Genomic DNA, 25,179 nt, shown 5'->3' with positions numbered 1-25,179 from the left:
TGCACTCCCTCTCTCCTACTAAGCCATTTGCTTTCCTAACTGAAACCGGTGGTTTGTGATTCTTCACATTATTCTTTTAATGTCATGACCTGTGTGTCAAAGTGAGAGGTTGCTTGTGGATTTTTCTTGTCTTTGAAAGCAATACTTTCTCCAGAGACAAAGAAGTTCTTTTACAACACTCTTAGCAATTGCCATGAGGTGGGAGCTGCAAATCAGGCAAGCCTGGGCAGTTGCGTGCTGACATTTTTCATTCCTCATGTCCCACAAGTATTTCTCTTTCAACAAGGCTTCTGTGTAAGTGAAAAGGAACTTTTTTGTTTCCTTGATTTAGTTATATTATGTTTTAAAATTTCTCTTTGGCTCCAATCTCCCTTTGGAAGCTGCCATGGCCATAAAAAAATTTACACAACCCTTTTAATTTTTAAAATTGCAAATTTGTGTTGTCCTCTATCCCTATCAATACATAAGGGACAAATTTAATTTGCATTCACAAAGCCTTTGTAAGCTGTTTTCCACAATAGAGCACTCATCGCTTTGCACCTCAGAAATGAAAAAGTAGGCAGATTTGGCCCTTGAAAAGAAGTCTTTTCCAACTTTTTGTAAACATTAATGACCTATTCATAAAGAAAAGGGCAAAAGTTTTGCACAAAGGCATATTAAAACATTGAAAATCTGCTAAAAGTCTGCTGGAGAAATAAATGATGGTGATAGCTTTGAGCGAAGTCTTTGGGAAAGAGAAAAGAGGGCTACAAATATACCATATTTAATCTAACAATGAGATTAAGAAGTTTCCTTTAACATTTCTGGTGATTTTCATACATACAGAACACAACAATAGAAGAACATTTTTACCATATCAAACATTGAAAATGTCCATGTATCTTAATATTCTGTCCCCAGCACTGTCAATAATGTTAGTTTTTGGAAGACTGTTCAAATGGAACAGGGATGCAGTGACACTTCCCATTTCCATTGGCTGTCAACTGCAGGACTGCCTGGGCCACCAGCATGTCATTGCATTTCTCCCAGGGATGTCTCTAGCTGTGTTTTCACCCTACGTATACCACGTTTTGTGGCAGGAGGTTCCACAGTTTAGCAGCAAGCTGTGCAAAAAAAGTAGTACCTGCTTATGTTTGTTTTGAATTTATGACCTATTTTCATCAGTTACTGTCTTCCACAACCTTCTATTGGGAATAACAGTGATGAGTCATTCCCTATTTCCTATTCACCCTTTCCATTTTACTTATGATTATATAGTCTTCCATCACGTCCCTTTGTGGCCATTTTTTTTCTAAGATTCCTTATCCATACCGCTGTTCACTGTATCAAAGCTGTTTGATATCTTGGATTTTTCCTTTTAGAAACATAGAAGCACTTAAGTTGGAAAAGACCCTTAAGATCTTCAAGTTCAACTGGTTTTGCTGCTATCTGCCTGACTCTGGTTCTTCTATACACTTGCATAGAAGAAACCAACAATGGAGATGTGATGGAGAGAAAACTCTGACAGGTACTGCTATTTTAGGCCGCCGTTCAGAAAAGTGCTATGTGCTGTTGCCTTCTGCCGAGGACAGATGTTAGTTGTGTTACTTCACACAACAGTGGAAGGTACTTGGCTCAGATCCAGACAGGCATTCGGGTTTCCAACTCCTGTTTGGACTTCTAACATCTGATTTAATGGAAAGCCGAATACCGGGTTAGATGTGGTTACGATATGAACCTCAAAAGAATGAAATGTTCAGCGTGTGCTGATGGGGTTTGAGTGTGCAGGATCAAGGCATAATCTCTGAGCATAATTAAATGGCAATATTGAAGACTTTTTAGAGGTGTTATAAAAAAGAGGCCCTTGGTAAACTGAGACTATCAGGAACTATAGGAAACACTTTTTCACCTGCATGATACACATGGATGCTCTTTTAGGATGACTTTGTTCTTTGTGTAGTAAATTGTCACCTTCCTGGGCAGAGGGGTGTTACCAGAAGAATGGATCCCATGGAAGTGTTAGGCAATCTGTATGAATGTTTCATTGTGTTTAGTGATATCCAACATGGTATTCTGCAAAATAGAAAAATGGGATATGTGGGATTTATGGCTTTATGCCAAAAAAAAAAAAAAAAAAAAAAGGGGCAAAAACCTAGGAGCGGTAGAGGACACCTACCTTTCCCAGCAGCTGACTTCTACTTTGTATTCACCGTTCCACAAGCAAAACCACTTTGGTTACTTATGCGTTTAAAATCACCTGGCAGATACAGCGCCTTGCACAACCAAGGCATGATTTTTATCTGATCTAGCATTTGTCTTCAGTGGAAACTCTTGTGTGGGCAAAGTCTGTGTGATCAGCCGACCCCTCTGGCAATGTACTCTTCAAGACAGTCATCTCAGATAAAGGTCCTGTGTTCATTTCTGTTACACAAAATGAAACAAGTCAGAAACAACAAATGTGTCATTTCTTTTCCTCTAGGTTGCAGCTTTCCATTTGGAACTCATCCTTGCTTCATTCATCCATTTCTACTAGCATATACTGGATGAGTGTCTCTTTATACAGTGTGTAATTCAGATTTATGAATGCAGTTTGTGTAAATTGGACATTAGTTGCATTTCCAGATATGATGATTCAGCCCTAGAGAATTTGCTGTCTCTTTTCCATCTTTTGAAATGTCATGCCCCATAAGTAGTCTTCTTAAACACTACTGCTGGAAACCATGAAGAACTGCAAACAGGCACCCACTGTTCAAGGTAGCATCCTGGGCATGGGGGAATTCATGATCATCTTCCCTTCCTTTAATTAGCCTGTATTCCTAGACTTTCAGTAGAATAATTAAATTACTAGGGCACAATAACTAGAGCTAAACTAGAGATTGAATAAGGTATCCAAAGGCACATGAGGTACATCTGCTATTGTGCTGCTCAGAAAAGGGTCAAGTGTTTTGTTACCTGAAGTAAGGTTGTACTTGCAAGTTCAGGGGACTTACAAAGGTTGATTATCAACTGATGAGTCCTGAGACAAATCCCAAGATCACACTAAATATAACCTTCCCATGAATGACTTTAGGCAGAAGGATTTCTTCATAAACTGTGAAAGCCAAAGACTAAAAACTAATTTCATATTTTGCCAAATGCCTTGCTGCTCTCTGGGAGAGGTAGGGAAGGACTAAAGAAAGAAATTGAGGGCAGAATGAAAATAAAACCCTGATGTGGCATGTTTCACAGTGTTTCAACACAGCTTGATACAACCAGTTGTTGGGAGTGCAAATAGCTCCGTGACCTCAGGTCCAAAGCGTAGAGCTCTGCTGCAAAGAGGTCTGGCAGGCTCTCTGACCTGACCAGATTATAACAAATGCTCTAGCAAACAATGAAGTGCTATAGTTTGCTAAAAAAAAAAAAAAAAAAAAAGAAAGAAAAACAAAAAAAACAAACAAAAAAACCCCAAACCAACCAAAACAAAAACCACACAGGCAAAAGAAGTAAGCTGCGGAGTAATGCCAACATATTGTTAGGACCATATAAAGACTGTATGTGGACAGAGGCTGCCATAACATTCATAACCACAAAGCCATGCTTTCAGAAACAACCGAGGTACAAAAAGTTTACAAGGCAGATTTGCCTAAGTCAGTGACTAGTCTTGCCATCCTATGTGAAGGAACTTGGCAGCGGGCAGGACCCAGCTGGAAGCATGGAGCATCCTGTTGTGTGTCCGTAGTACTGCCCCTTGGATGGCATGGCTCTCACCCAGGAGCACCTGGCCTTGAGTTGAGCTTCCACGTATGCCCATGGAGCTGTATACTTTCCAAAGGGTAATGTTGGCTTGTACTGGAGTGACCCTTAAAGACTTGATGCTGCAGGGAGGTTGGGTTTAGGCACCGCTCAAAAGACGATGACAGACTGTCAGATGTAGTTGCATTTTTCCCTGAACTCAATTTGAATTCCTAATCCAAGTATAAATTATTTTCCTGTAGATTTTCTCAGTTATTTTCCATTAAAATGTAAGAAAGCTATCATAAAAGAATAAGTCTCCATCAATTTTGTCCTCTCCAAAAAGTCATGCTATCACCTACCACTTTATTAGAAGCGTGGTGGTACTGTGCTCATGTTGATCTAAAGCTGAACCATGAGGTCTTATATACATTACAATTTAGGTTTTCTCCTTAACAATGCATAGACATATACAAATGTATACTATATGCACTGTGTGAACCGATTAAATTAAACATTTTATAAAATAGAAGAACAGCAGTTGTATATGACTTGTAGAAGTTTTCGTGCTTTTCCTATTTTAAGAAGATGTTTAGTTCATTTCATACAGATCTTCAGGGTTATAGCTATTCTAAGAACTTAAAAATTTCTGACATCTGAGATGTGGGGAACACTTGGCAACCATCAGTATTTCTGTACATTTTCTCTCTTTTATCTTATTATTCCTTTCTTCTATTACTGCTTTTTTTTTTTCTTTTTTTTTTTTTTTTCTTTTTTTGTGTTGTATTTTCAAGCACAAGCTCTTTGAAGCAGGCACAGCAGTTGGGAAATTATATGATCCCCTTAAAACAGACAACAATAATAAAGATTTGACATTTGGGATAGGCATTAGATTTCAGAAAATCTAAAGGCACTGTTAGCAGTATTAGCTCACAGATTTTATCTTTGCTACAAAGAACGAAACCCAGTATGTATACATATATATATGTTTGCAAGTGTAAAAGCTGTGCTTTGCATAAAAAGCACAGGTACAGCGAAAGTTATTCTTTTACGAGACCAGCACTGGATGCCAGTTAAAGCCATGGAAACTTGCCATGGGTTCCGCAGCCCAGGGCTTGGCTCTTGTTTTCCCATTGTTTGCTCCACTTGTGTCAAGCCTTGTTTAAGAAAGGCAATGGCAAAACTCCCACTGACTGTTAGGAAAGTGAGGTTTGGCCCTTGGTGAGCAATAAAAGGTCTGTGAAGCCGGGGGGTGGGAGATGGCTCCGGCTCCTGCGGGGCTGACGTGTGCCGCTGAGGTTAGCTCGCACCCCACCCCTGCACGCCCCTTCCAGCTCTGAGATTTATAGGGCTCCGTGGAAAAGCCCCCACATCGTACCACATAGTATACTCAGTCACTGATGAACTTTTAATCGCTCTGGCTTACAGCTTTGAAGAAAACAGCCTTGCTGCCATTACATAAATCAAAGAAATGATTAGCTTCCCTTGTTGTGTTTCTGGTACGTTGTTTACTTGACTGTTTGGTCAGCTTCACAAATGCTGTTGGTGGTGACAGTCATCTGAAGAATGGTGCAAATGAAGAAATGGGGCCCCCTTCCTGGAAGGTGTCCCTCTCTGTCCCTTTCAAGCTGTGGAAGTACTGTTCCTCATCCTTGGTTTGGTGTTTCCTTCTGTGAGGCTGACACAGCCCCCACCCCGGCACCTTATGCCTGGCCTCTTGCTAGACTCAGCTCACAGGAGTGGGGTGGGGAGCTGAAGCACAGATGTCTAGGTATGTAAAGGTCTGCCTGACTCTGGAGAAACTGCCACTTCATGGGTTTTAGGCATTTTTTGAGACCCTCTCAGTATCCCACACATGGTGGAAGGACTTTGCTCTTGAGACAATGAAGCTCTCCATGCCTGTGTGATGTCTGAGCCTCCCTAGAAATTATAAAGTAGGAATTTCTGCCCCGTGTTTCCCTGAGATGCTTCATCACATGTGATCATTAGCAGCTGGGATGACTGAGAATTGCTTCAGGCCCTGGGGTGAAGGAAATGCCCAGGTCCCTTCACTGATGTTGTCCTGGCCATGGTCAACATGTCCTCTTCCAGCTCTGCCTATCCCAGCTCCAGCACCTCTACCTGCAGAGCAAAGTAACTCAGCAGGAAAGGCCCAGGCAGGAACAGATGAATGCAAATGGCCTGAGCGGGCAGGAGGGGGTGGCAGAAAGCAGGGAAGAGTGATGTGGACACTGAGGCACCTCTCCGTTCACCTGGGCTCCCAGGGCTCGCCCAGCCGCTGGCCACAGGCAGAGCTGTCCTGGCTGCCGCATCCTTTCTGCAGCCCTCCAGGTAGTGTCCATTGCCAGGTTTTGGAAGTGGAGTCCATTTTCTTCCCAAACATGCTCAGGAATTACAACATAGTCAGGAATTAGGACGCAGGCAATGACAGGGTGTCACAGAAGGGAGAAGAGCCCTGTTTCTATACCACTTATCTCTCCACTGTGAAGAATTTTTGTTCCCTTGAATCAGTGTCTGCCCTTGCCATAAAAATGAGTCTCCCAATTTGTTTTCCAACTCATGGCTTACTATTATACTTCAAGACTCCTAATATTTCACTAGTAGGGAATAAAGTAGATGTTTTAATCTTGTACCTGATAAATTCTGGGATATGCAGGGGAGGTATGCATGGTTTTACTTAAATTCATTTGTAATGCTTGAAATTTAGTTTAAGTCACAAGGAGAAATAAATGGTCAAAACACAGGCAAATGATATATCGTCACTGTAGTGATGATACATTCCATTGGTGTTAACATCATCCAGCTTGCAAGGCAAAGAGCAGGTAAAGCCATCGACACTTGGTTCAAACCTACTGTGAGGACAATACTGTAGAAAGACGGATGCCTGATGAAGATGCAGTTGAATAAAATCCACAATGGTTTTCACTGCTTTCCACATTTACTTTCATTCTTTTCTTGTGAAGGGTGAATGAAACACGGTTCACACATGAAAGGGAGGAGGACCTGTGCCTCTCGAGCTTCGTTGAAAATTGCAGTCTGTATAGCAAACATTGATCAATGTTCAAGTGAGGGAGGGAATACTATGTATCAACACTTCTTTGTACTGGTAAGTACCGTATAGTTGGTATGAGGGTAGAATAACCATTTTTTGCTAGTTGTGTTATTGATCTTAGTCCCCTCTCCTCTGTAACTCATCCACCCTTTTGGTTGATAGATAACAGTAAATAATTTATGTTCTGAGATTTTTCGTTTGATTCTTCAGGGATCTGGTATTTACTTTAAACCTTAGCATGCATGTCTTATTTGTGTGAAAATCCTCAACATAGTTGGCATAGACATCTACAGCTTATATTGACAACTTCAGTTTCCAGCCAGAACAGAAAATCTGGTAATGTTGAATACCCTTTTGGATATAAGTCATCATAGCTCTCAGAGCTCCTGATAGAAGAGCTGCAAAAACAGCACTAATTGGGAGCCTGATAGAACGTGACAGCAAAACAGTGCATGAGACTCAGAATATGGACCTTAGGAAAGGCTTTTGTGTACACCAGCAAAGTTATCCCAGCAGAAATCCATTGCTCCCATTATTGTGGATCTTGCAAAATCGTATAGGCAAGCTTGGACTCAGAACAACAGTTTACTTGGTGTTGTGTAAATCTTTGGCTGTTACACTCAGGCAGAAGAAGTCAGTCTAGAATCCAGCCATCTGGAAATATGACAGCATGAAGGAAAATATCTTCCAATTTCACTTGTGGGTCAAGTCTTTTCAGTGACTTAAGGATAGAGGAAGAAAACAAATTTCCTGATGACAGTTGTCAGACACATTGTAAATGTCACCTTTCAACATTTCTTTAAAGACTACAAGAAAGATCCTGAAAATAAATATTCTCTGCTATTAAGTCTGTTGATAGGCTACTTCTTAATGAAATAAGTTGCTTTCAGCTCTGCACACCTTGAGATAGGGTGTGTTATATAGTTTATACAGGTATTTTCTTTCACCCTACATAGTACACTTGATCCTGCAAATATTTCTATGCTGATTTGAGCACACAGAATGAACTCTTGATTGAAGAATAGTTTTGGGTGTGGAACAGATTTTCCCAGGGAATTGAATAGATTGTACTGAATTATTAACCCTTGTCTTCTGTCAAGCATATGAGAAAGTGTAAAGACATCAAGTTTTTCAGGAAACTTGCAGTGCAGCATACAATATTAAAAGAGAGCTAGTAGGCATGCCACAGCTTCCTGGGCAACCTTGTGCAACGCATTACTGAGGCATGACTTTGCTCTTGGACTTGTTGGGCTCAGGAAAGCTGAGGATAAGGTACTTGTCAGCTGTCAGGGCTTCTTACTGGCATAGTTTTGGATAGATACTATTATGTCCCTATTATCATCATGATCTTAGTGTGGCTTTTTAAATTTAATATTTAAGTTTAATATTGAAGCAACATTCCTTCTGCATTTGGGACAAACTGAATGCTTGAACATTCAAACAAGTAGGAACCATGATCTGAAGTGTTATAAAAAAATAACTCCTTTTGTAAAGCTCCTTATTTGACAACTTCATAAATCTCTCTAACTCTGATTACCCATCTGGGAAAAAAAATTTCGACAAAACTTTAAGTTGATAAGCAGTGTACAGATATTAGATACTATTACAAAATGTATTGCCATTATTATTAATAAAGCTTAGATAATGTTAAAAACTCACAAATACCCAGTTGTAGATGTCCAACATGTGACGCTTTAAAGGACTTGGCTTTAGGGCAATTTCTTAGTGCATCAAAATCTTGGCCCCAGTTTCCTCCCAACCCTGAATTTCAGTCATATCAACAATATATGGTAACTCTTACAGCAGCCTCAGAGAGAAAGCCTTGGCCCAAAGGAATTCATGACTCTGAATCACAGTACATAATCTGCAAAGCTGAAAGATGAAACCATGTCCTTCATCAGTTATAATCACCTTCTTCATTATGGAGCTTGCTCCAGTGCCAAAAAGATGTGTTTCTTTCCAGACACGGGGAAAGGCAGTGATTTACCCAGAAAGCATAGAGCATACACAGAGAAGGACAGATGTGGGCTGGGGGGAAAAGGCAGCACAGAAACAAAGTGATCAGGACAAGTATAGACACAGGCTGTCACTTGTGAAAAAAACATAAATCCCTCTTCTCAGTCCTTACCTTTTATTCACTCCTATGTCTTTCAAGCAATTCCCTGCTATGATGTTATTGCTTTCACATCTCTCCTCCCAACACACAGTCTGTACTCTCTACACAAATATGAAAGTGACTGACAGGATAAGGAAAAAAGGACTCTAAAAGCATGCTTTGGTCACCTAGTTTCTTGGAGATGTTCCAGGGCAGTTTATCTTCAGGAAGGATTAAGACCCTGATTCAACAAAGTTAACAAAGTTTTAAATACTACTGCCTAGTCCTATGGTTGTTTTTAAAGCATCAAGTCTTTTGGGGTGGGTTTAAAGGTTACATGAGGTGCTGGTTGATGTTTATAATTCCAGTTTCAGAATTTGCTTTTTGTGAATACTTCTACTACTCACATAATACTCACTGTATTTCCTGCTGTTTCTCATCAGTAAATCCATTAGCTAGGGTGGCATTATGAAGCAAACAGAAATAAATGTGAAGCTGGTGTTAATGCCACCTAAGATTTTAATGAGTACTTTAGAATATTTTTCAATTTAGTCATGGATAATTCATGAGATAACATTTGAATTTTAGCTCATGGACAGTCAGGATGAAGAAGAAAAAATGCTTAGCTCCCAAGTGTAGGAGTTTTTGGTTGTGAATTAATATCAATCCTATGGGGACATTCCCTGAGAGTTGTTTATACTCACTGAAGTCAGAGTTTATGGGATGAAGTATATTTAAGGGCTTTGAATCAAATTAGCAATGTTATCTGCTTATTTATTCTGTGATGTTAATGAGTCATTCTGAGCAAGCAATGTTTCAACATTTTATACATTCAAGTTTCATTCCACAAGATTCACTGCAACAATAAATAAAGAATGATCTTGATCATTCCAGACACTGGCAATTCAGATAACCAAAACAATGGAAGAATGGTTCTGCAGATTTGAAAGTCTGCAGTTGTTTCTTCTGACTACTCTTACAGTCTTCAGATGGATGGGTTTTGTTCCTGACTTGTGGTTTGCTTTGGCTCATGCATTCTTTTTTTCTCAGCTGCAGCTCTCCACCACTTTTTTAATCTTTCTCTGAGGAATTTAGTTTACCCTGATTATGAACTTCTCATTTGCTTCTCCTCCTCCATGTGTGTAACAGCTCCCAGTCCTCAAAATCCAAGTAGTATCTGTTGCGGTCCTCATAGATGTGTCCAAGATCAAACTCAGCAGTTAGGAGCATTTGACTCCTCATAGCTCCTGTCTGAATCATCTTCTTTCCTTCATTTGCCATGAAGTAGTGTCCATCTGCCTTTTGTCTCCTTTCTACCATCCTTCTGGATTCACTTCTTCCTTTCCCCTTTACCAACAGGGCAAGTTAGTTATTTAGAGCTGCTTTATTCCCCTCATCTCTTCCCCACACCCACTGATTAATCCAATTCTCTAACATTCACTTATTTCCATTAATCTCCTTTCCAATCTGCTGTACCATGATGCCCCCACTCTTGCCTTTGACCTTGTCTTTACAGACAAGGGAGATTCCCCCAGCAAGTCACTGCCTCAAAATATCCCTTGCCACTATATGTAACTCACAGATCAGGTCAAACAGCAGGCTAAAATTTGTCATGCTCTGGACATGGATATTTTGCCCTCCTGAAGGTTTTTGTGGACTCTCCTTCCATTACCACACTATAACTTCACCCTTCTTTATGGATATGAAGCTGAGACCCATCTCTTTGGCCACTGCATGCTGCCTTCAGCTGTGCTCCTCTCCCTTCTCCCTCCACACTCACTCCTTCCCTTCCTACACACCCCTCTGGGCTTTCCTCTGGCTAGTCCCCACTGATCTACACCATCATCCCTTCACTCTCTGATTCATCTACTCATTCCACACACAGCTATGACTACTTCTCTAATCTTGGCTATGTCTCTGACAGCATCTGCATTTAGTTTTTAATTCATCTGTATTTTTTGGTGGTATTTGTCTTCTGGATTTAAGTGTTTGGACAGTAAGAGCATCAAGCACATGGACTAAGTGGTGTGTCTTTCTCCTTCAGCTGGTTTACTTCCCTAAAGAGCAAGCAAGGGCTGATCAAAGGAAAATGTAAGCCACCCCCATACCACCATTTTCAACATTTTCTTATCCTTTGACTTCTTTTTCTCCGTGTTGTATATATGGGATCTGGCAGCAATAAGCCCATTTTGATCTGTCTTAAGTTTTTCTTTTCTCTTTCTCATGGAACCCTTTATTTCTCACCCCTCACTACTTAGATATCCCATCAGTTGTTTCTATCCGGTTTGCCTTCTTCGTTACTGTTGCCGCTAATGAGTACATTATCCACCTCTACTTTCAACACTTCCTTCCCTTCAGCTCCCTCTTTGATTTTCTCAAAGATGTCTTCAGTCTCTCCCAGGGCTAAGTATTTGTGATGTCTGGATAAAAACTGGTTGAAAATGTAATCATTTTGAAGATGAAGATGTTCACATAATTTCTGATTTTCATCCTATAGATTACTCTTTACTGAGTCCTTAGTTCTATCTTCTCACTTTACAAGCATTAGTTACTCACGTCTTTTCCTATCACCCTGCTGGCAGACTCTTAAATCTGCTTTGCTGCTACTTTCCTTTGGCTTGTTATGCTTTTCCATCCGATCTACCTCTACCTACTGAGAAAAGTTTTTGTAATCTGGTCCTAGGGATCTCCTGTTTTCTCTTTCAGTTTCCTCTAAAAAAAAAATAAATAAAATTAAAAGAAAAAAATCTGATATGGTGTCTTTTATCTTCCTTCTTTCTGCCTTTATCCAACCTGATCACAAACAATTTCTTTGGGTTTTGGTGTTGCACAAGACAACACGGCCAAAGCAAGGAATCTTAGGATCACTCAGATTATATATGTAGTCTGCATTTACACAGTGCTACATACACTTAAGGTACAATTTTGAACTTCAGCTGCCATACAAAAAATATTCATCAGCATATATAAAGGTAAGGAATAATAGCTCTGTGTAATGCATGGTAGTTCTGAACCACTAATTACTGAAAGTATGATATGGCCACTGAGCTGAACTGGATCAAAATTCCTGGAGATTGTGCAAGGCCACAAATTTCAGCTGGACGAAATAAGAACTAATCACTCCTAGTGAAGCAGTATGTCCCAATCACCTTAGTCCTGCTGAGTTGTGTGGCCTTGGGGAAGCCAGATGGTTCTGTTATACAAACTTCATTTAAAGTTGAACATGACCCTGGTTCAAATACTGGCATTTCTGGTAAGTGAGCGTTCATTGTACATCATTTGTAGGATTAGGCAGAGAACAGGATGTTCATTATTTAAAAGCAATGGAAGACACACAACAAGGCAATTTATAATCTGAGTTTTTCCAGCATTTGTGTTGCAGTGAATCCAATGTTACAGCTTACATTACACCTCTTGGTCAAATTGCAATAGAATAAACATTTGATCTTTTTTTCTGTAACCATAACTTGAATTTTGTTTTCAATCACAAATGTGTAGAGGCACAACCATACCACATGAAAGCCTGCACAGTAATTTAACATCCCATCAATATTTTTTTCATCACTAATACTTTCCATATTCTTGCAACCAGTACTCTAGCCTTGAGGCTTTCTTTTGCTTCCATGCTGGTACAACCTCATGAGTGATAACTTATAAACCTTTCTTTCATATTTTTTTTCAACCAGGAAGACTTAACACAAGATGATTTTTTTACTTGAATCAAAATGGGAGTTCTCTTTTTTGCACTGTCCCAGATTTTCAGTGACCTGCAAAGGTCACATCAGACCATCCTTTCTGGATCTGCAAAGTGAGGAAATGAGCAGTGTCCCATTTAGAAGGGGTAGTAAATCCAGAGCATAAAAACAGTGAGACACAAGGATTCTCTGGGGACAGGGCTGTGCAAGTATCTCAAATGACTGTATTAGAAGGTTGTAAAGAAGTTTCAATTCAATTTATTCAGCTTTTAGTATCAAAAAGTTCCTTTTCCCAGAGATTTTTTATTAGTCCTTTGCTTCATGTAGATGATCTTCTATGTCTAGTTTTCAGCGAATGTTGTGCTTACTCCTAAATACACATAAAACAGAGGGAATAAAAGGAAGTTTTACCTCTTCAGGAATTTCAGTTATATATTTATATATTTAAAGACCTTTGCTGTGAATCTGCAGAGGTGTGATATTTCTAACAAATGGAAAATAAAGTCTGTCCTTCCTGTTTTCAAGCATTACACGGGAATAATACACTTGTCTAATTTGGGATATGTTTTCAGGGTCAACATCCTGCAACAGCATTGCTAAAGGCAATGTCTGGTTTTTCTTTCATGAAGGCATAAGAGAAGAAATGAAATGAAACATCCATTATCTGGTCTACACCTGGAGGCTCACTGCTCTACAAAGCTGGGAGAGCCTCATCTTTTCACAATAAATACAAGTAGGGTGAATATTGGGGTTTGGCTTTGTTTTGTGTTGTTTTGTTTCGTTTTGTTTTCTCACAGGAAGTCAGCTTTGGAAAAGAAATTTCATTGTCCAAAGCCCAAGGACAACATAAAACCATTTCTGGACCGAAGCTACTTAATTACTTACCATCTATCAGACAAGCTGCTGTTCCGCACTTAGCATCATGCTTCATTGTCTAACAGTACAGCTGGCTGGAGGCTGAAATTGAAAATCGTTTTCCTTTGCTCAATTTCCTTGTAAACAGCAAAAGAATGGTGTTGATACGCCAGACTTCACTGGGAAAGTGCATTGCCAAAATGCAAGATCTGTCTCCAGTGGTTTTTAAAAGAGGAATGTCATTTGCCTCCTACAGAGCTAAATCAGGACACCTTCAACTTATGCTTCATTTAGTCTTTGCTATGATAGACTCCCATTGATCTATGTTGCACCAATCATGAATAACTGAGAATACTAAGGGAAAAAAGAGGAAAAAATGGTCTTATGTTATAAAACCACTTAGGAGAACTAAGTGATCTATTGTCAATAGGCAATTTATGAAGTATTCAGTCCAACAAAACACAAGACCAGATTTTTCAGTCTTGGCCTATTTCCACTTCCATTTATATTAAAGTCAATTTTACACTACCTGTAAATTTGTGTATGGCTTTGTAGTATATGCCAATATTAAAACTTAGGACCGAGTATGCACTCCTGCATTTTGTTGAGAACCATACTAATGAATTTCTCTTTTCATCAATTTGCAAATAAGCAGAAATATAACAGTTTTATGACTTTATTCTGAATTTAGGTTAATTCTACAAACACTTAATGCAAATGTATTTCATACTATTATTTATAATAGATTGTTTGACTGTCACAGTACTCAGCTATGACCTCAGTGACCAGCCATATTTCACTTTCATTAGTATTAAGTTGAACAAATAGTATAAAAGCAAGTAAATGTGTACATTTTGGGAGCAGGATTCATGCTGCTTTAGTATTATGTTTAGCTAGTGTTTATTACACCGTTTATAGTTTTAGGGTCCAGATTTTCTTCCTTTGAAGTCAAATGTGAAACTCCTTTTGCTTTCAGGGTAAGCTGTATTGGACCAATAAATCAGTGTATTTTCTCCATATAGCCTTGAATTTATGAAGATCTGTTAGTTAATCAAAAAAAGAGTCATCTCCTAACTGGTATAAGTCTGTTCAGCGACTGATTTAGCATAGGTTTGGTAGCTGAGAACACATTTGCAAAGCTGTTATAAAACAGCTTTCTGGGGCAGATTAAAGCACAACGATTCCCGGGTTTCTTCAGATGGTTATTCAATCTGCTGCATTGCGGTTGTGCTGATTAAAGGCTTATATACTTGCTATAGGATGTACTACAATGCTGTCCTCAAACTTTCTAGTCCCTCAGGGGCACTTCTGTTGAAAAGTTTTAAAAGTTTGCATAAAAAGCAACTATTTCCAGAGAAATCGATGACTTACAGACTTCATTTAATATACAAGTTAGTGCCTTTGTAAATATTCATAAATATTCAAGAAACGCCAAGAACAATCCAAGACAGGAAGAGAATGTCTAGAGAAATGCTTTTAATAACTATAGCTCAAATGTACCGCAAGTTCTTTCTGTATCAAGCAGCCCAGTGTTTACCTGTATCTTTTACTGGGTCAAAGAGCTATAACTAAAATGTCAGATCTTAACATCTGATAAAAACCACAGCATGGCCACATTGTCATTGCAACCTTGATGTAGCAGAAACTCACAGGTATTTCTAAAGTAAAGCTTTGAAGTGGTTGTGAGGAATGGACTTAGGAAAAAAGCATGTCCATAACCTTTGCAAGGTCAAGCGAACTACAGGCCGGTCAGTCTCACTTCTATGCCTGGCAAGATCATGGAGCAGATCCTCCTGGAAACTGTGCTAAGGCACATGGAAAATAGGGAGTTGATTGGTGACAGCCAGCATGGCTTCACTAAGGGCAAATCATGCCTGACAAATTTGGGTGGCCTTCTACAGTGTTGGTGGATGAGGGAAGAGCAACAGATGTGGTCTACCTGAACTTGTGCAAAGCATTTGACACCATCCTGCTGCACAATATCCTGTCTCTAAACTTGAGAGATTTGATGGGTGGACGACTCGGTGGATAAGGAATTAGCTGGATGGTCACACTCAAAGAGTTGCAGTCAGTGGCTCCATGTCCAAGTGGAGATCAGTGAGAAGTGGTGTTCCTCAGGGATTGGTACTTGTACTAGTGCTGTTTGACATCTTTGTCAGTGACATGAACAGTGGGGTTGAGTACATCCTCAGCAAATTTGCCAATGACATCAAGCTGAGTGGTGAAGTTCACATGCTGGATGGAAGGGATGGCATCCAGAGGGACCTTGATAGGCTTGAGAGATGGCCAGTGCAAACCTCTTGAATTTCAACAAGGCCAAGTGCAAGGTCCTGCACATGGGTCAGGGCAATCCCAAGCACAAGTAAAGTCTGGATAGAGTATGGATTGAGAATAGCCCTGAGGAAAAGGGTTTAGGGATGATGGTGGACCCAGCAACGTGTGTTTGCAGTCGAGAAAGCCAGCTGTATCCTGAGCTGTATCAAAAGAAGTGTGACCTGCAGGTCAAGGAAGGTGATTCTGCCACTACCCCACTCTGGCGAGACCCCACTGGAGTACTGCATTCAGCTCTGGGGTCCCCAACATAAGAACATGGACCTGTTGAGGCAAGTACGGGTAGGGCCATGAAGATGATCAGATGGATGGAGCACCCTCCTTATGAAAGCAGGCTGGGAAAGCTGGGGTTGTTCAGCTTGGAGAAGAGAAAACTCCAGGGAGACCTTATTGCAGCTTTCCAGTACCTGAAGAAGAACCTAGAAGAAAGTTGGGGAGGGACTTTTTACAAGGGCCTGTAGTGACAGGACAAGGAGAAATGGCTTTAAATCAAAAGAGGGTAGATTTAGATTAGGTACTAGGAAAAATTATTTACTGTGAGGGTGGTGAGGCACTGGAACAAGTTGCCCAGAGAAGCTGTGGATGCCCATTCCTGGAAGTGCTCAGGGCCAGGCTGGATGGGGCTTTGAGCAACCTGGTCTAGAGAAAGGTGTCCCTGCTCTCGGCAGGATGGAACCAGATGATCTTTAAGGTCCCTTCAAACCCAAACCATTCTATGAAATGTATCTCAGTGCAAAAGCACAATATAGATACATTTAAAGCAAATGCACACTCTAAAGAAGTTCTTTCTGATCTGTAGCCATTTGCAGTGGCATGAGACTGTTTCACAGAAACATCTGATTGAATTTACCAGCTATGAAGCTGCTGTTGAGAAGAGTAAGTAAATACTGAAAGATAACTAAGCAAGCTATCTTTACAGAACAGCAATTATTAAAAGCTTGTGTGAATTTTACTTAAAGAGAGAATTAACTCCTTTCACTGAAGCATTACAAAATTAGTTTAAAATGAAATCACCCTTATATATTAAGGACTTGCCGTTGCTGCAGAAGTAACTGTATTGTTCTTAATCTGAATTCCATCCACAAACAAAGCCCTTCCATTCAATGTGGAAATATTCTTGCACACAAGTTAACTGGCCCATTGGGAGGTATAGGCTACAGCTCAAGTCAGCAGGGTTGCTGGATGCTGCTAATCCATTCACTATTTACAGTGTCTCTTCACAGCTGTGGCTTCTTTCACTCCAGCTAAGCTAATTTAAGAGGCATTAAACTCAAATACAGCACTCTTGGATTATTAGGGGGAGAGGTGGGGAAAGGAGATGAGGCTCCCTGGTTTGATTCTTGCTCTGGTCACAGAAGCCTCTGGCACTCACTGAAGTGTGTCTCGTCTCCTCCTCATGTCATAGCTTTGTCAATAAATCCATTTAATTCTTCCAAACTGCTGCTCTACAGGCTCCTCTGCTGTATTGGCTGGGGTTTCATTCTGTTGCCCACGTGCAAGCATCAGGCATTTGAGATGCACAGGATATCAGAGACACCCACAGGGCCAGGGTTATAACTCAAAGATCAGCAGATATAACCCAGGGCCTATGAGACACACACGTTCTTCAGGGTGGCAGCTGGAGGTGAGGCGGGTACCCTTAAGACATCTCAAATGGCACGTGGTGCCTGTGTCTGAGCAACTGAATCTCTGTTGACAATAATGGGAGCTTATAAGCTTCAATTTATAGACATCACGACATTTTGATCCATGGCTGACTCCCACCCTGACAGAGGTATCATTTTCAACTGCCTCAGCAAGACTTGCTGCAGCCTATTTGTCAAATCTCTAAGATGTCTGCACAGATGGCTTAGCAGGTTTAAAGACAGACTATGATAAAAATTACAGCGATAGTATCATTTCATTTTGCCATGCTGTAATATTAGAGAATTTTGATTATTTCAACTGATTAATAAGTATTAAATACCAGGGACTACTGAAGCTGTCTAGGCGGATACCTGAACAATGCAGGTGGGCAGCTGCTGCTGCAGCTTAGTGCTACTGGATGGTGACTGCCAGCAGGTCTGAAGGCTCACAAGCTGTTACAAGAAATGTCAAGTATTCTTCTGCATGAAACGTATCCCACATCGTCCACAAACCCAGTTAGTTTTTCCTGTTGCCCTCCTCTTCTGTGCCACTGCCCAGCTTCATCGCTGGGGCCAGGTCTCTTGTGCAATGTTGGTGGCCAGGTCTTGCAGTGGTGGTTCAGATGTTGTCCCCAGTCTAGCCCCTCTGCTGGGGCTGATATCTCTGTGCCTGCAGGGGGGAACGTATGCTTGCATCTTAGCTCCTTCAGGTCACAGTTTGGTGTGTCATGTTCACTTTAACATAGTTTCGGAATTACTTTTACTTTGAAGTAACTTTGCAATCGTCAGGACTCATGTACTTGTATACACAGGCCCCAGAAGGTTTGGGGCTGGCCCACCTCCGGTGTACTGTTTAAGCTACAAGGAAATGTGACACGTTTAAGTTTCATGGGGGATCACAAAGGTTTGCATGAACTTTCCGTTCCAGCACAAGGCACAGGTGTGGCCTATAAGTGGTGAACCACATTTTCCCTGAAAATACCCCAGAACAACAGCCATGGAAGTCCCCGAGGACAAGAGCCAGTAACACCTGCCGAGTGACAGCAGACACAAGCTTGCAGACAACTCAGCAGACACAGGAGTTTAACGATTCACTGACGATTTGCAAATGCTGGATGAATTCACAGTAAGTCTGCTTCCAGGCTTTTGTAGTTCAAATGAAACATTTCACACTTCTCTAAGAACTGCCCCTCCTGATGAAAAAAGCGTGAGGCATTTGGAAGTCAGTATGAAGAATGTGATAAACTTCAATTAAAATAAAATGACAGGAAAGATAAAACCAGACTTTTTTTGCTTGTCTTAAAAGAAGTTTGGAAATCATATTCCACTGGGGTGTAGATTAAATAGCTTTTCATAAATTATTTATTTGTGACTGTTCAATTGTTAAGTGTGTGGACATTAGTGATGGTTGTTTATATTGTGGAATGGTTGCAGAACATGATGTGTATGGTAGAAAAGGATAAGAAAGTTAAAGACTTCTTTTTTTTTCCAGAAAGAAAGAAGACAGATTCTTAGGTGGTCACATGGTAGATACAATGGATGAAAGGAATTCCTAGAAATCAGTGCACAACAGAAAACAAAATTGCACTTGCTTGCTCGCTTTTGATTTTTGAGTTTGCACCATGGAGAGCAGAGCAAAACTTAAAGATGCAGAAAGAAATGAAAATTAAAATTATGCCAATACCTTTTGAAATCTGTGCAAACTGAAGCAGGTTTTGTTTTCCAAGGAAAGGCTTAGAAATACAGGTATGTATGGACATAACTAGTTATCATCTAATGTCAGATTATGGGCCGAGAGAAGATTAGAAGCCCCATACCAGTGCTAACAGTAGGGATTTCTCATTGAACTCAAGCGGTAAAGATCTCTGAATCTCAAGCTAAATGTCCTGGGCTCTATTCCCATTTTTTCTTTGCTGACAATGTCTCATTTATGAAAAAGGGGCCATTTTCAATTCTTTCAAGAACTGAGTGTTACTGAATTGCTCAGAAGAAACTCTCTTCAGCCCTTCTTGTTTAGAAAGGCAATGGTCAGCATGCTATAGGCTCTTAATATGCACTAAAAAGAAAAGAATAGGAGTGATTCTTTTGGACAAAAGGGTGTAGATGTCATCTGGCAAAAAATTAGTTAACCACTAATTATTTATAAAATGTTTAAGTAGTAATCATTTAACTTGTAGACAGCAGCAGAACTATGTAGCCTAGAGCTGGTTGTGACATCTAAGATGATAAATGAGCTACAATATTTAGATGAAAAAAGGACCATTATAATAATATACACAATGAGCAAAGTACTGCATTTTCTAGTTAATGCCAAAACGGAGTTTCACAATGAACTGTTTGTGGAACATTAAAAATATAATTTAGCATATTTGAATAAATTATTTGCCACTATGTAGTAAAAACAGAGAAACACATGGCATAGATTATAGTCCCAAATGCTTGAATATTCTTGGAATGGAGGCTGCCTGGCAACTTTTGTACCAGCTGGAAGAGCAAGGACCCAGCTGGCTTGGCAGTAGCCACCATATTGTGCCTTGGCTGGCAGATGGCCATCTGACACTCTTCAAGGGTCTGTGTTCCTCCTGTCTGCATGTCTGCAGCACCAACAGCCCAAGACCACATTTAGAAAGAGTGGGCAGATCATTCCCAGCAGCGTCAATCACACTGGCACATGACAGCAGGGTGCAAAAGATGTGAGGGACTGACATTCCTGAAAATGGCTGAATGATGGCACTGGTGGAGGCCTGAGAGCAGGTTTATGGGGTACTTCATCATTGAAATTTCCATCTCAAGCTTGTGAAGGGGTGATCAGGATTCACAGGCTGGTGCCACTGTGAGGGAAGGGAAAATGCAAAAATTCATGCAATTTTTGCAAATCTTTTCTCACATGAATGTAGGATACAGAAAAAAAGGAAATATAATAATTTTTTATGTGGTTTTAATCTAAGCATTACAGGACTAATAACACATCGGAAGTAAGCTCCCCACAGTCAGGTACTGATGTTGTCAAGTTACAGAAATAAATGTAGTAGAGATCTAATTGTAACAAACTGAAGCTGCCTTAGGTCAAGGAGGGAAAGCAGATACACCAATAACAGCCACGTTGCCTCCTCTGATTGCTTATAGTGGACGCTTATAGAGACAAGTCTCAAATTAGGAAAATGGGCACCTCCAGGAATCCTGGATCCTTCAGAGGTTTAGGTGTAAATAGAAGAATGACCCAAAATGGGTCACCCTTTGCTAGACACTGAAGGATCTACAGGGAGATCACCAACAAGACACAAATCTCTATGAAATGAGGCATTGTTGGTTCCATGTCTCAAAGGGTTCTTGCTTTTTTGTTCTTCACATTCCTACAACAAACACAGGAGCTGTCCATTTTTCCCAGTGCCTCCCTAAGGCTGACCACTGTCATCCCAGGAAATGAAAAGAAATGCAGTCACAGTGATCGAGGCTGGGGTTTAATCTCTTGCCTGCTTATTTCCCAGCACACCTGCTCGGCACCACTCTGGTAACCATATCCTTCCAGCTCCTCCTCATCCAGCACATCCAGCAGTGGCTGAGAGGTGGGTGGCTTTCCATGGGCATTGGTGGGAGCTGGTAGAGCAGTGAACGAACATGTAGTCAACGAGGGTTTAATTCCACCCAGTTGGGCAGTGGCAGGAGGTCCCCATGTGTCCCTTCCCGTACAGGCTGTGGCATGGTCTCTTCCAAGCAGCCCCCTCTACAGTCCGTGCTGTTTCAGGTGAAACTACAGATCACCGAAAGGCAGACCTCTGCAGCAAAGCTCTCCTTGAGAAAGTTTTCATGGCTTGGTTGCTGGTGTGAGTGCTCTGATCTTCAGACTTCAGAGGCAGTGTCATCAGAGCTCATAACAACCTTCTCCTCCCACAAGTCCTGAAGCGATGACTGAGGTGTGGATGCTTGTACAGTGATGGTGCCAGAGCCTCATCTACTCCACATTGCAGAGAAATGGCACTGAAGTCAGTGAAACTCTCCCTATTCATATGAGTGAAAGACTTGTTTAATAACTTCAGTCCAGGATGAAACGCTGCATCATCTGTTCAGAATATCTGCATAGTCCAAAACACAACATTTCAGCCACTATTTCCCACAGTAGGGAGAATTTGTTGTCTTCTGTTTATGTGTGAACATGTACAGCCCAAAATCCAGAGGTTGGATTCATTAAATTGACAATAAAATATGCTCTCAGGAATAAGTAAGCAATGCTTTCACAAAAACTGAAATTCTATTTTTAAATTGGACTTTTTTTTTTCCTTTTACTTTCAATGAGATTTAAGCACCTGTCTCTTTGAAAACAAGATCTTTGGTTTCTAAATCATTTAGTCATTGATGAAATTTGTATCCCATCTGCTGGGGAATCTGACTTGCAAAGTCTTTGATTTACAGATCTTCATATTAACCGAACAGTTCTTGCATATGTAAGACTTCCCTTGCAGAATGCCTTCAAAACTGTAGTGCAGAATAAACAAAATACATCAGGTCCTTTGCATAGTTAGGAAGATCAACATGGGCTAACATACTATGGAACCCTGAAAAATTACAGGTTAACCATCAGGGGAAAGTTCTGTAGCACTGAAACCATGTGGCCTTGCTGGTCCAGGACTTTGCTTGTGGCAGCAAGGCCACCAAGAGTCAAGATTTGCTGGTGTAGCTGCTGCTGCAAGCTAAGATGTCCAAATGGCTGTTGGACCACAGGCTTGTGCACAGCCATTAAGCATACAGGGGTGTGTTTCACAGCAAATAAGTCTGCTCAGGGACCTAAAGTTCTGAGTAGTTACAGATTAATGAGTGTAGAAAAACAGTTATTAACTCCCTTTCTGAAGTAATACGTAGAGTTGCACTGACTTTGTACCAGTGCAGTATCCCTGACTTAACTGGAAGCAGTTCTGCTTTCCCTCTGTGTGATCACAGAATTAGGTTTTATCCTTGTATAAGTGCAGTATCTTAATATCCACTACATGGATCTGTTGCACTTTCCCTTGTTAGCTCAGGCATATCACACCATGCTCATAATGAAGTCAATGGGAGAGTTGCCTTGGAATGAAAAAGAAAAAAAAAAAAAAAAGGATTGTGCACTATGTAAAATAAACAGTAATGTAAGCTTCTTTAACTCCCACTGCATTGCATCATAATTAAAATATTTTCTTTTAAAATTGGAAGTTGTAACAGTTACAAATACCTTTCATCTGAGGTTCAGTGGTAAGTTTCTGAGTTTCTGCTCTCATGTTACCTCTGAATTATAAAGGCATGAAAGAAGAATTAGGCCTTGATATTTGAATTCACCATGAAACCTAAAATGTAGAAAATCTGATCTTTTCTGGATGATATTGAAGCATAGAAGGATTGCTGTGCTACTTTCTTCTTCATTTCTCTAATTAAGTCACCCTATGATATGTCACTTCTATATATTTATGAAACTATTTTTCTCACATTGTGGATTACGAGCCACAGTGAGACTCTGCAAGGGTCTGTCAGGGCTGTGGGCAGCAGCCAGGAGCATCCCTGTCCCTTTAAGTCTGCCAGTGAGAAAAGGCTGTAATCACAGGTGAGCATCTGTAAAGGTCAGGGAACTGCTGCCTGCACTAATCCTGCATTCTCCCCTGTTCCTCCAGCCAACGTGAATGCTTTCAGCCAGTGATTATCACCTTTTCTCACGTTTCCACCTGGAAGGACCAGTGCTACTGCTGATCCAGGAGCAGAATAAAGGCAGATAATTCTGAGGGCACTCTGACATCCACCTTTAGAATCATAGAATCAATTAGATTGAAAAGATCCTTAAGATCATCAAGTCCAACCATTAATGCAGGCACTGCCAAGTCCACCACTAAACCATGTCCCTAAGTGCCACATCTACATGTCTTTTAAATACCTCCAGGGATGATTCCACCACCACCCTGGGCAGCCTGTTCCAATGCTTGACCACCCTTTCAGTGAAGAAATTTTTCCTAATATCCAGCCTAAACCTCCCCTGGTGCTACTTGAGGCCGTTTCCTCTTGTCCTGTTACTTGTACACTGGGAGAAGAGACCGACCCCCCCCTGCCTACAGCCCCCTGTCAGGGAGTTGCAGAGAGCGACAAGGTCCCCCCTCAGCCTCCTTTTCTCCAGGCTGAACACCCCCAGCTCCCTCAGCCGCTCCCCATCAGACTTGTGCCCCAGCCCCTTCCCCAGCCCCGTTGCCTGTCTCTGGACACGCTCCAGCCCCTCCGTGTCCCCCCTGCAGTGAGGGGCCCAGCACTGAACACAGGGTTCCAGGTGCCGCCTCACCAGTGCCCAGTGCAGGGGAATGATCCCTGCCCTGGTCCTGCTGGCCACACCATTTCTACATAGCAAAAAAAGTTAGGCCTTAAAGCCAACAGATTTCAGAGAGCTTTGAAGTGGTTGTCCCTCAGACAGCAGTTAGCTACATTTTCAGTCATCTAAGCACCCTTGGCATGGCGTCAGGCCCAGGGCAAGGGGGCCCTGTGTGAGCAGGAAGCTGGCAGGCTGCTGAGGCAGTGCTGCTCTGAGCATGGACTAAAAAATGGTTTGTCATAAGTGCTCTAGAAGCAGGCCATGACATCTTGCAGCTAACCCCATGTCTTGTGTTTTCACTGACAGAATTTCATCAGCAAAACAGTAGATTTCTTCACAGAGATTGATTATTTAGGAATTTATATTCCCCGGCTCCCACTGCTTGACAGATTGAATGAATCCTGCTACAAAGATCCATAACCAGTATTATCTGTCTTATCAGATAAATGGCTTGATTAAAGTGGTAATATTTTCAGCTCCCCTCCCATAGGCAGCTGATCATTTGCTGTCCATATTCTCTTTTTACAGGCTCTGGAGCCAGCTCATTTACGACTGCATTCTGCTATACTGCTCACAGGCCAGGCTAATTGTTTCTACAGACAGCAAGCTCTGTTTCCACTTCTTTCAGGTTTTTGAAACAGCAAAAGACAGTTAACAAATGGTAAAACGCTTGGTGATATTAATGTTTAAGCAAGTTATTATTAATGTTAAAATTTATAAAAGTTTCTCTGATTCATAAATCTGTCTTACACACACTTGTGAGACGCCACACTCACAAGTAAATCTAATGCCTTGTTTACATCATGAGAAAAAGCTAGGATGCTTTTCTTGTTGCGTGACAATCTCAATTTACATTTCCACTGAGAGGCTGTTGTAGCATTCTGTATGCAGATAGGAACTCCTAACATAAATATCTAATGTGGCTTTAATGCACTAATGCACTACAATAACAAGATCAAAAGAGTTTGTATCAATCTGAGGGTCACTTTTAAAATATGGTCCCTTGATTTAATCACATTTGCAGCATAAACAATTTATTGAAAGGTAGGCATATGTGTGCTTGACACATCCTTATTACAGAAAAAAAAACCAACAGCAAATCTTTAGTTTTTCAGTATGCACAGATAAAATTTTTAGATGTGCTGCTAAACAAAATTTTATTAATGGCTTGTTTCCATTTGCTCAGTCACAGGAAAGCTAATACTTCCTAAAACAATTTGGTTTCTTTTCTGATTTTTAAGCCCCATTCAAATAAAGGCTAAAAATGAGTTCGCAATGCAGCCTTGAGATAGATTTCTTCTTCGACCTAATCTATAGCACGGTTTTATGAGAATGATGACAGCATGTTTCTCAAACAAAAATTCCCTCCAGAGACAGAAAAGACAGAGAAGAGTGATTGCCAGGTGAGTGTAAGCTTTAACTAACATGGTCTCTGTTCAGATGAATTTGGGTAGGCTGGAAGCATCCCATTCCAATGTGAGCTACAAATATGTGCTTCATATTTGATCGGAGCATGGAGA

The 25,179-nt window shown here is 40.8% G+C and overlaps 1 long non-coding RNA gene across 1 annotated transcript; it reads left to right on the top strand.

Moving 5' to 3' along the window:
• The first annotated feature begins 1,379 nt into the window (after window positions 1-1,379).
• Window positions 1,380-18,966, top strand: LOC308060033. Its single transcript, XR_013926568.1, has 2 exons — window positions 1,380-1,507; window positions 2,459-18,966. It is a non-coding gene; the product is annotated as an uncharacterized lncRNA (long non-coding RNA).
• Window positions 18,967-25,179: the final 6,213 nt, after the last annotated feature.

The sequence above is a fragment of the Falco punctatus genome, assembly GCF_963210335.1.
Source record: "Falco punctatus genome assembly, chromosome: 3".
NCBI classification, from domain to species: Eukaryota; Metazoa; Chordata; class Aves; order Falconiformes; family Falconidae; genus Falco; species Falco punctatus.
This window is presented reverse-complemented; position numbering and strand designations above follow the sequence as displayed.